Genomic DNA, 12,299 nt, shown 5'->3' with positions numbered 1-12,299 from the left:
GATAGCAGTAATCAGATAGCAGTAATCAGATGGCAGTAATCAGATAGCAGTAATCAGATAGCAGTAATCAGATGGCAGTAATCCGATAGCAGTAATCAGATGGCAGTAATCAGATAGCAGTAATCAGATGGCAGTAATCAGATAGCAGTAATCAGATGGCAGTAATCAGATGGCAGTAATCAGATGGCAGTAATCCGATAGCAGTAATCAGATGGCAGTAATCCGATAGCAGTAATCAGTTAGCAGTAATCAGATGGCAGTAATCCGATAGCAGTAATCAGATAGCAGTAATCAGATGGCAGTAATCCGATAGCAGTAATCAGATAGCAGTAATCAGATGGCAGTAATCCGATAGCAGTAATCAGATGGCAGTAATCAGATGGCAGTAATCAGATGGCAGTAATCAGATAGCAGTAATCAGATGGCAGTAGGCCCTAATCAGGTAGCTTTGGAAAAGGGAAAACATAGGGAAAACATTTCTTATGTAAGTATTATCTTATCCTAACTTGTGTGTGTGTGTGTGTGTGTGTGTGTGTGTGTGTGTGTGTGTGTGTGTGTGTGTGTGGTGTGTGTGTGTGGTGTGTGTGTGTGTGTCTGTGGTACTTACAGGAGCACCTCGGGCACCAGCAGCACCGGAAGGTCCAGAGGGACCAGATTCACCCTATAGGAGGAAACACAGAGGTCAGAGGTCAGTCACAGAGGTCAATCATACATCATACAGATATCACACCTTATATGGACTGTTTAATAATACCTAGGAGATACAGCAACCTCATTACAGGTGATATGGCTGTATGTGTATTTTTCTGATTTATCTAATACAAACATTTATTTAATCAATTAACCAATTAACTAGTATACAAGTTAAAAGATAAACACACACCTTCTCTCCATTGGGACCAGCTGGGCCAGGAGGACCAATTGGACCAGTCAAACCCTAGACCATATAGAGAAAGAGAGGGAATAGAAGAGTAACACAGAGAAGGTTCAGTATAGCTCTCCTTCTGCTGTTAATGTCCATGAACAATTTAACATGTGAGTGTATACATGATTGCTGAACGAATATTTAAATATGTTGAATGTTAAACAGTAGAGTGTTGACATCTTCAATGTGTTGGATATTAAATGGTAGAGTGGTTGACGTTATAAATGTCTTGAATATTAAATGGKAGAGTGGTTGACGTTACAAATGTCTTGATTATTAAACGGTAGAGTGGTTGACGGTATAAATGTCTTGATTATTAAACGGTAGAGTGGTTGACGTTAAAAGGCTGGGGGATATTAAATGGTAGAGTGGTTGACGTTATAAGGCTGGGGGATATTAAATGGTAGAGTGGTTGACGTTATAAGGCTGGGGGATATAGTGGATGATGATGATGATGATGATGATGATGACGGTCACTCACTCTTGAACCGTCTTTGCCAGAAGCACCCTCAGGTCCCTTCTCTCCGTTGTCACCCTGTGGGACACAAACACAGTTATATTGGACTACATTATGATTAAAGGCATAGGGTAGGTTAACACATTATGAAATCACAACATCAATGAGAACGCACTGTAAATAGACCTACATCATGTGTTGCCACGCCACATCATTACTGCTGTGCTGTGTTGCTTTCCTCCAGTGGATCTTGTTGCAAAGTTCATGGCTAGTGATCCCTTTCATGGCTTAGTACAATTACCACGACTATGACTTTAACTAATATTAGGATGCTTCTTTCAAGTGCCACTCACTCTGTCTCCCTTAGGTCCGGGGATGCCTGAGGCTCCTCTCTCTCCGGGCATACCTTGCAGACCGGGGGGTCCCTGGGCACCCGATGCACCACCTGGTCCGATCGCGCCCTACAACACAAGACACACAACAGCTACTGTCAGCAAATGAATACAGAACTAATAGCAACTCAGCAACTGGTAGAGGTTTTGATGGAAAACAACAGTAACAGCCTGTAGAATAGAACAGAACAGAATAGAATAGAACAGAACAGAACTGAACAGAACTGAAGAGAACTGAAGAGAACTGAAGAGATCTGAATCTGAATAGGAACTCTAGGCAGAGTTCCTCTGTCCAGTGTCTGTATTCTTTTGCCCATCTTAATCTTTTATTTTAATTGGCCAGTCTGAGATATGGCGTTTTCTTTGCAACTCTGACTAGTCACCTCTTCACTGTTGATGTTGAGACTGGTGTTTTGCGGGTACAATTTAATGAAGCTGCCAGTTGAGGACTTGTAAAGGCATCTGTTTCTCAAACTACACACTCTAATGTACTTGTCCTCTTGCTCAGTCCTCTTGTGCACCGGGGCCTCCCACTCCTCTTTCTATTCTGGTTAGAGACAGTTTGCTCTGTTCTGTGAAGGGAGTAGTACACAGCATTGTACGATATCTTTAGTTTCTTGGCAATTTCTTGCATGGAATAGCCTTCATTTCTCAGAACAAGAATAGACCGATGAGTTTCAGAATAAAGTTATTTGTTTCTGGCCATTTTGAGCCTGTAATCGAACCCACAAATGCTAATGCTCCAGATACTCAACTAGTCTAAAGAAGGCGAGTTTTATTGCTTTGTTAATCAGAACAACAGTTTTCAGCTGTGCTAACATAATTGCAAAAGGGTTTTCTAATGATCATTTAGCCTTTTATAATGATAAACTTGGATTAGCTAACACAACGTGCCATTGGAACACATGAGTGCTGGTTGCTGATAATGGGTCTCTGTACGCCTATGTAGATATCCCATTACAAATCAGCAGTTTCCAGCTACAATAGTAATTTACAACATTAACAATGTCTACACTGTATTTCTGATCAAATTTGATTTTCCTTCAAAAACAAGGACATTTCTAAGTGACCCCAAACTTTTGAACGGTAGTGTAGGTGAACATAGAAGTCAAAACAACACATTTCTATTGGATAGAACGTGTAATAGTCTTTAAAAAATCCTTCAGCCACATCAAGACACAGCTCCTGTACAGTATCTGAAATGATTTCTAACTTTATCTGAAATGATTTCTAACAGTATCTGAACTCAGGTCTGAGCTGTTTATAGAGTTTACGTTGTTGTTATTTGTCTCCTTCTTCTGTATTACGTTGACTTTGCCGTCTGGTAGCTCATTCTCATAAACGTTCTCTAAGCTTGTTCTCGGCCAATTTGCCAAATGTTCCTGCTGCGCTTAGCTCGAAGAGGAATGGTGTGTTTGTTCTCTCCTGCTGGCACTGCTGCCTCTCTGAAACCCCAGTTACATTCATCTGGCTGTTCATCCCTCCCCCTCCTCCTCCTCCCCCTCCTCCTCCTCCTCCCCCTCCACCCTCCTATCATTAGCTTTAATCCCAGCCTCTATCTATAATTTCCTCCTTGGCTGACAGTCAGAGGGGTTCTGAACTGAAATGACCCGGAAGGCAGGTTCTTTCACCCCCTAGTCTCCTCAAATCTGCCCGAAGTCTGTTCCACTCATTACCAATATTGATAATGTTGCATTGAGCCGTGGTTGACGGACAACGGAAATATCTGTGAATGTGGCACGTTTTCTTTAATATGATAACCGTAAATCCCTTCTTCTATGTAGCGAAAAGGCTGTGTAGAATTTTCCCTTGGTGGTAATAAGGATGGTATAGCTGGCATGCTTTAAACAGATACTGTGCAGGATCAGGATGGGACTGTGCATTATGGCAATGAGCCCGTCTCATATCTCAAAGACTATATGTTTTTCTGTGGGATATGGTGGAACCAAACAAGTGTCCTGACTCTCTGTGGTGGCTAAAGATCCCATGGCACTTATCGTAAGAGTAGGGGTGTTAACCCCGGTGTCCTGGTTAAATTCCCAATCTGGCCCTCATACCGTCATGGCCACCTAATCATCCCCACCTTCCAATTGCTCACTCATTCAAATCCCCCCTCCCCTCTCCCTGTAACTATTCCCCATGCTGTTGCTGTAAATGACAATGTGTTCTCAGTCAACTTACCTGGTAACATAAGGTTAAAAAAATGTTTACAAAAAAATTATATTGTAATTTTGGCCACCGGCCAACTGAGCTAGTAGACCGGAAATTCTACTAGCTGCAAATTCTACTAGTTGCAAAAACTGCTGCAAATTCTACTAGCTGCAAATTCTACTGCAAATTCTACTAGCTGCAAATTCATCTAACTGCAAATTATACTGCAAATTCTACTAGCAGCAAATTCTACTGCAAATTCTACTGGCTGCAAATTCTACTGCAACTTCTTCTAACTGCAAATTCTACTAGCTGCAAATTCTACTAGCTGCAAATTCATCTAACTGCAAATTCTACTGCAAATTCTACTAGCAGCAAATTCTACTGCAAATTCTACTGGCTGCAAATTCTACTGCAACTTCTACTAACTGCAAATTCTACTAGCAGCAAATTCTACTAGCAGCACATTCTACTAGCTGCAAATTCTACTAGCTGCAAATTCTACTCGTTGCAAATTCTACTGCAAATTCTACTAGCTGCAAATTCTTGTCTGTCTGTCTGTCTGTGTCTGTCTGTCCTGTCTGTCTGTCTGTCTGTCTGTCTCTGTCTGTCTGTCTGTCTGTCTGTCTGTCTGTCTGTCTGTCTGTCTGTCTGTCTGTCTGTCTGTCTGCTCCTGTCTGTCTGTCTGTCACTCTGCATTCACTGTTCTGTCGTTTGTCTGTCTGCATTCACTGTGTACCTGTCTGTCTGTCACTCTGCATTCACTGTGTACCTATCTGTCTGTCTGTCTCTCTGCATTCATTGATACCTGTCTTTTTGGCACTCTGCACGCTCCTATAACATATTAGTCTGTGTTGCACAGGCAGCGCAAATTCTGATCTTTTTGCCCAATTATTGGCAAATGAGCCTGCTGATTTGTCAAAAAAGACATTAGTGGAAAAATATAAGAATTAGGCTGCTGTGTAAATGCAGCCATTATACACTACATTTGTACCAATCACATTGACACTTCACAAGTAGTAACGACAGCCACGTGATTGATTGATTGATTGATTGGTTGTTTTGCTTCTTTGTGAACAGGGTCTGCCGCGGACCTCCCGGCCCCCCTGGTGAGGGTGGCAAGCCCGGTGACATGGTAGGTCATGGGAATGATGGTGGAGGAATTAACTCATCTGCCAGTGGCACAGCACTCCACCTCTCCTGACTCCCATGTCACCGGGCTTGCACCCTCACCAGGGGCGGGGTCCGGGCAGACCCTGTTCAAAAGAAGCAAAAACCAATCAATCAATCAATCAATCACGCTGGCTGTCGTTACTACTTGTGAAGTGTCAATGTGATTGTACAAATGTAGTGTATAATGGCTGCATTTACACAGGCAGCCTAATTCTTATATTTTTCCACTAATGTCTTTTTTGACAAATCAGATCAGCTCATTTGCCAATAATTGGGCAAAAGATCAGAATTGCGCTGCCTGTGCAAACACAGACTAATATGTTATAGGAGCGTGCAGAGTGCCAAAAAGACAGGTATTCAATGAATGCAGAGAGACAGACAGACAGATAGTACACAGTGAATGCAGAGTGACAGACAGACAGGTACACAGTGAATGCAGACAGACAAACAGACAGACCAGTGAATGCAGTAAGTGACAGACAGACAGACAGACAGACAGACAGACAGACAGACAGACAGACAGACAGACAGACAGACAGACAGACAGACAGACAGACAGACAGACAGACAGACAAGACAGACAGACAGACAGACAGACAGAAGACAGACAGACAGACAGACAGACAGACAGAAGACAGACAGACGTACACAGTGAATGCAGAGAGACAGATATACAGGTACACAGTGAATGCAGACAGACAGACAGACAGACAGTGAATGCAGAGAGACAGACAGACAGGTACACAGTGAATGCAGAGAGAGAGCGTGTACATCTACTGACCTGGAAGCCAGAAGGTCCAGGTTGTCCTTGCTCTCCTCTCTCTCCAGCAGGCCCTGTGGTAAAGAAGGCTTAACAGTGAGCGTTATTCATTGACCTGTCAAAGTCACTGCTAATTCAGAGCTTTCCTCATTTGGCTTAGACCAGGCTGCATGTAACTGGTTTAAAAATGACTTGACAGATAGAACTCAATGTGTGTCTACTGTTAAATCAGGTTTCCTGGATATTACGAAAGGTGTCCCGCAGAGGGTCGATTCTGGGTCCTGTACTTTTTACTGTTTACATTGTGAATATCGACTTGTCTGTAAAACATTTTTACCTGCACTTGTATGCCGATGATACTTGTGTGTATGCTATTGTCCGCACAGTTGACCAGGCTCCATTGAACTACAGTCTGCCATCATTGTATTAACAGAAAAACTTTGACTAAAATTAGTATTGAATGCAGGTAAAACTAAATATATGCTATTATTCAGTCAACTTTCGTATCGTTCTAGTCTATGGCGACATCGTCTCTATGAACTCAGCTGCCAATTCGTTAAGCCGTTAGATCAGTTTATCATAGTGCACTGCGCTTTATTACAGTGACACTTTTAGTACTCATCACTGCATTCTCTACCAGGAAGTTGGTTGGCCCTCTTTGATGTCACATATGTTGATACATGACTATGTTTTCATTTATAAGCCTTTATTAAAAAAGACCCGCTGTACCTAACGTCTTTACTAAACTTTAGACATACGAGTTACCACACCAGGTCTCAGGGATGGATAATAACTCTGGGAATTCCTCTGGTCTCCACCGATGTTAGGTAAATCAGCTTTTACTTTTCTTGCAGCTTCTTTGAGGAACAATCTTCAAAATGTTCTTCAATGTGATGTTCTGGTGCCTCATGGGTAATTCAGACAGCTGAATTGAGGACGTATTAGTGTGAGTGTGAGTGTTTCTGGTGCCACTTGGTAATTCAGACAGCTGATTGAGACCTTATTACTGATGAATGTGATGTTCTGGTGCCTCTTGGGTAATTCAGACAGCTGATTGAGGACTTATTACTGATGAATGTGATGTTCTGGGTCCTCTGGGTCATTCAGACAGGCTGTTGAGGACCATATTACTGATGAATGTGATGTTCTGGTGCCTCTTGGGTCATTCAGACAGCTGATTGAGGACCTTATTACTGATGAATGTGATGTTCTGGTGCCTCTTGGGTAATTCAGACAGCTGATTAAAGACCTTATTGCTGATGAGTGTGATGTTCTGGTGCCTCTTGGGTAATTCAGACAGCTGATTGAGGACCTTATTACTGATGAATGTTTTTTATGACTGTGTTTTTCTTTCTGTTTGCATTTGTATTGATGTGTGCATTTTGTCATTTCTGTAATTCAGGGCTCATCTGTAGAATAGACCTTGGTCTCAGTGTGACTCCCTGATAAAAATAAAGGTTAAATAGAATTATAGCAAACCAAGGCGTTGGGCTGCCGTAAAAAAATTGTGCCTTTAAACTCAATCGACACATCTAACATCAAGCCAAGTCATGTGAAGAAGTTGGTCTCATCTTGACGATACAGTGTAATAATCTACCATCTTACAACCACAATGAAACTTGAATCAGAAAGGTTAGCTAGCAGTGAATTGACAACGATACGTGTTGAACACATAGGAGTATATCCAGCCTGGGTTTGTGGAGTTATCAGGTCATTTTTTAGAGAGTAAATTGAGAAAGGTGGATAAGATCAGTGAGACAGACGTGACGGCAGCAGAGTGTGATTGGAGAGATAGAGATACTCACAGCAGGGCCAGGGGTCCAGCAGCTCCGGTCTCACCATCCTTACCAGGAAGGACCTATAGGGAGAGAGAGAGAAAAAGAGAGAGAAGGTTGAGAAAGAGAGATAGAGAGAGAGAGAGAGAGAGTTAGAGCCATGGGAGCCAGATGAAGACTGATAGATGTAATTACTACTACGGCAACTGAGTAGGGATAAACTGAGTATATGGAATGGTTTCCTAACAACGTCTTTAAAGTGTTTTACTGCACATTTAAATGGCATATATTACATCAAAAAGAAGGTAGCAGGCTATTTATGATTTGTAATCTGTGTTGTGTTTAATCTTAATGGATTCCTTTCAAGTCGGGCATAAGGTATGTTTACACGGCATATTTTCAAAGGCTCTACTGAATAAGGCTTGTCTGCTGGGTGAGATAAATGACTTACTCTCAGACCTGGCGCACCGAGCAATCCTTTCTCTCCGCCCTTGCCAGGTTCGCCCTAGTCAGAAACACACACACCAGTCAGCCACCAATGATGTAGTTGTACTGTAGAATGACAGACACTCTGTCATGTAGATATGTAATCTCCATATGTTAATCATCCCACACCCAATCAACCAAATCAATCAATCTCAATCAATTCAATCAAATAGTCACACTCACGTTGGCTCCTTGGGTCCGGGAATCCCATCACGCCCGGCTGACCGCGGCTCCATAGGCCAGGAGGTCCGGGCGACCGTCCTCACCAGAAGAACCTACAGAGGGGAAACAGGAGGTCAGTCAATCAATCAATTATGCAGAGGGGGTTTTCACACTGTCAGAGTCAATGATGTACCCTATCAGTCATCTAGTGTCTAAATAAACCAGTGGTCAGAGTCAATGATGTACCCTATCAGTCATCTAGTGTCTATATAAATCAGGTCACGAGTCCTGTGAACACGCTGATTCATCTAGTGAGCAAATTCATGTTTATTCATTTTATTTAAATACTTTTTTTTTTTTTTTTACTTTTTTTTTACAGTTGTTGTAAAAAACAAGACAACAAGCGTACTTACACCGGGTCCAACTTTTCCTTGAGGACCTGCATCACCGGGACGACCAGTAAGACCTGCAAGAGCACAGAGACACACACATCACGGTTACTGTACAGTATGTGAGTTAAATCTACAGTGATCATTGTCTTGGCTTCGTAGTGTCCATTACCCTTACCAGAGCCTATATGTCTAATTTAGTAGCCTACGTACAATATTATTATGCGAGTCAAAATGACAAAGATAATGTATTGCTCCATTACTCAGCATAGTTTGGAGAAACTATTCCATCTTACCAGAGCATTTATACATACTACTGTTACAGATGCTAGAGAGATGTTATAGTTGAACTTACTCTTGCACCAGGAAGACCGGGCTCGCCAGGGCGACCAGGGTCACCGCCGGCTCCCTGGGGCCAGACACGCCTCCGACTCCACGCTCGCCAGGGCCCCTGATTAGGAGGAAAAATGTGTGTTACAATGGAGACGATCATCAATCATCAAGTAACCAATCCAATAAATCAATCAACCCATCAATCAATCAGCAATCAACTCATAATCAATCAGCCAATCAACTCATCAACAATCAGCCAATCAACCCATCAATCAATCAACACCATCAATCAATCAGCCAATCAACCCATCAATCAATCAATCAATCAACCAACTCATATCAACCAATCAATCAACAATCAATAAATCAACCCATCAATCAATCAACTCATCAATCAATCAACCAATCATCAATCAACCAATCAGCCAATCAAACCATCAATCAACTACCAATCAATCAATCAACTCATCAATCAATCAATCTCATCAATCGATCAAGACCTATCTCCACCGCCACTTCATATGAGGCTACAGTAGTACCTGTAATGTATTAGGAGGCTAAATGAACTGAAGACGCTCTGAGGGAGTGTCTGTTTGTTCCTAAACACGCCTCAACAGATCATTACAGACATCTGTGTTCCTCTGTATCTTTTTGTGTCAGGGGTAAGATAATTCACATCCTATGAATCAATGCTTGACTAAGTGAACATTTGACTTGAGTGGAAGTTAGATTCACCCCTATCATGGGAAAGATTCGCTCCATCTGTCTCCACAGTCACTTCACATGAGTTTACCCTGGGCAAAACACCTCAGGCGGCAGGTAGCCTGGAGGGTAGGAGCATTGGGCCAGTAACTGGAAGTTTGAGCAGAAGATCAACAATCCTATCATTTCTGCCCTTGAGCAAGGCAGTTGCTCCCTGGGTGCTGATGACATGAATGTGGAAGACACATTTTGTTGAATACATTTCCTTGGGCAACGGTCTCCCTTCTGAGGAGGGGGAAACGACAGGGGTCAATTGTCTTGAAATTCAGAAAAGATTCCTTCTGACACATTCACCCAATGTAATGAATAAGGTGAATAATATTTAATTTGGAATGTAATGAAACGCTCTCCATTTGCAGTCTGAGACACTGGCGTCAGCTAGACTAGAGTTGGTGGTGAGCGATGAGTTGAGGTGACCTCTGGTGGTGAAATAATAGAATTATCAGATGACGCCAGTGGACTACACTGACACTAAGGCTTGTGTCTAGACTTGACTGTTCATTAGCATTTGTATTCTGATCATGGAATATCGAACGTGTCATGCTCTACACCTACATGTAAATGTGTCTACCTTGTCCACAGTGTGTCCTGATTCCCTTTCCTCGCGGTATTTTCAAATGCCAGTATGCATTCTACAAAGGTGGCAATAGCTGATGGCAGTAGCTAACTACTGTAGCTAAGCTAACTCGAGCACCCAGCTAACCTCTGTAGCTAGCCAGCCTACCTCTGTAGCTAGCCAGCAAGCTAACCTCTGTAGCTAGCCAGCAAGCTAACCTCTGTAGCTAGCAGAGCACAGCTAGCAAGCAACGCTAAAGGGAATGCATATAGTTTAGCATACCGCCCCCAAAAATTCCTAAATATTTAGCAGCTGGCTAGCATTATGAGGCCACAAAAGCCCACACGCTGGAACGTATTTGCTCCATTTATAAAAAGTTGCCTTTCGTCCTAAAAACAAGATAGTCTGATAGCTAGTGTCGGAACATTTGTGAGCACTTGTGGAGGAGTGCTGATGAAGTCGCCATTTTGGCTTTGCGTAGCCTAGTTCCGTCAAGACTGAGGAGAATCCGCACACAATGCAACCCTGAACCACTCCTGAAGTTGTCAGCCAAATCTGAACACAATCAGAACACAAAGCGATTGTTGTGCATCTACAGGTTTTTCAATGCGATCTTCGTATTCTGATAGCAGAAGTCGCATGTAAGTGTTAAGTGTAGACATGACCTAATAGGGCTCTGTCTTTCTTTCTCACTTATCATTTTCTCTGGTGATGCTGGCGTGTTCATATCGATGCGCTCCTAACAGAATATTAGTCAGATTGGATATAATTCTGAAGTAGGATTCTAATAAATTCTTGAGTTCAGAAAACATGATGGAATGTCTCACTACTACTCTAGTACAGAAGGGCAATTCACACCAACATTGGCTGTAGATAATAGATACATTATACTATATTACCCATGATCCTGTGGTGTTGAAATGTACAGATATGTCATTGCCACCTTATGTCATAATAACCCAGAACCAATCTTGCGTGGTTAACGTTATTGTTAAAAATCCATCCCTCAAGAGACTGTTGTGCTGACACAGTCCTGCAGTATTAGTGTAACCTATTCAGTTGATCGCTGAACGTATACTTTGTTCATTTCCTGTACCATAGCACTTCGTTTCCCCTCCTTTGACGATAAGCCCCTCCCTTGAGACCATTTGTCATGGTACACTCACCTTGCGACACCAGACCATCCTGACCTGGAAACCACGGTTACCGGGGGCGCCCTAAACAAAGACAACAACAACAACCGGGTTCAGGGTAGAAGAAGAAAACAAATAACATTTAACGCTGGAGCGATACTACAGTGTGTGATATATAATGTAAGTGACATGGGCAGCCCTCTCATGGACACCCTCTCTGGACACCTCTCATGGACAGCCCTTCTGGACAGCTCTCTGGAGACAGCCCTCTCTCGGACAGCCTCTCTGTGACAGCCTCTGTGACAGCCCTCTTTGGACAGCTTTTGTGGACAGCCCTTCTGGACAGCCTCTCTGGACAGCCTCTCTGTGAAGCCTCTCTGTGACAGCCCTCTCTGTGACAGCCCTTTCTGTGACAGCTCTCTGGACAGCCCTCTCTGCGACCTTTGGGACGCCCTCTCTGGGACAGCCCTCTCCGTGACAGCCCTCTCTGTGACAGCCCTCTATGTGACAGCCCTCTCTGGTGACAGCCATCTCTGGGACAGCCCTTTCTGGGACAGCCTTTTGGAGCAGCCGAGCCCTCTCTGGAGCAGCCTCTCTGTGACAGCCCTTTCTGTGACAAGCTCTCTCTTGTGACAGCCTCTCTGGGCAGCCTCTCTGTGACAGCCCTTTCTGTGACAGCCCGTGTCTCTTGACAGCCCTTCTGTGACAGCCTTCTTGACGACCTCTCTCTGTGACACGCCTCTCTGTGACAGCCTCTTGGGACAGCCATCTCTGTGACAGCCCTTTCTGTGACAGCCAGCTTCTGTGACAGCCTCTCTGTGACAGCTCTCTCTGTGCATCCTCTC

The 12,299-nt window shown here is 43.3% G+C and overlaps 1 pseudogene; it reads right to left on the bottom strand.

The window, feature by feature from the left end:
• Nucleotides 1-12,299, bottom strand: part of LOC111970766 (collagen alpha-1(II) chain-like) — a 72,477-nt pseudogene that overhangs the window by 12,892 nt on the left and 47,286 nt on the right.

Source organism: Salvelinus sp. IW2-2015, linkage group LG11, assembly GCF_002910315.2.
Source record: "Salvelinus sp. IW2-2015 linkage group LG11, ASM291031v2, whole genome shotgun sequence".
Lineage (NCBI taxonomy): Eukaryota > Metazoa > Chordata > Actinopteri > Salmoniformes > Salmonidae > Salvelinus > Salvelinus sp. IW2-2015.
This window is presented reverse-complemented; position numbering and strand designations above follow the sequence as displayed.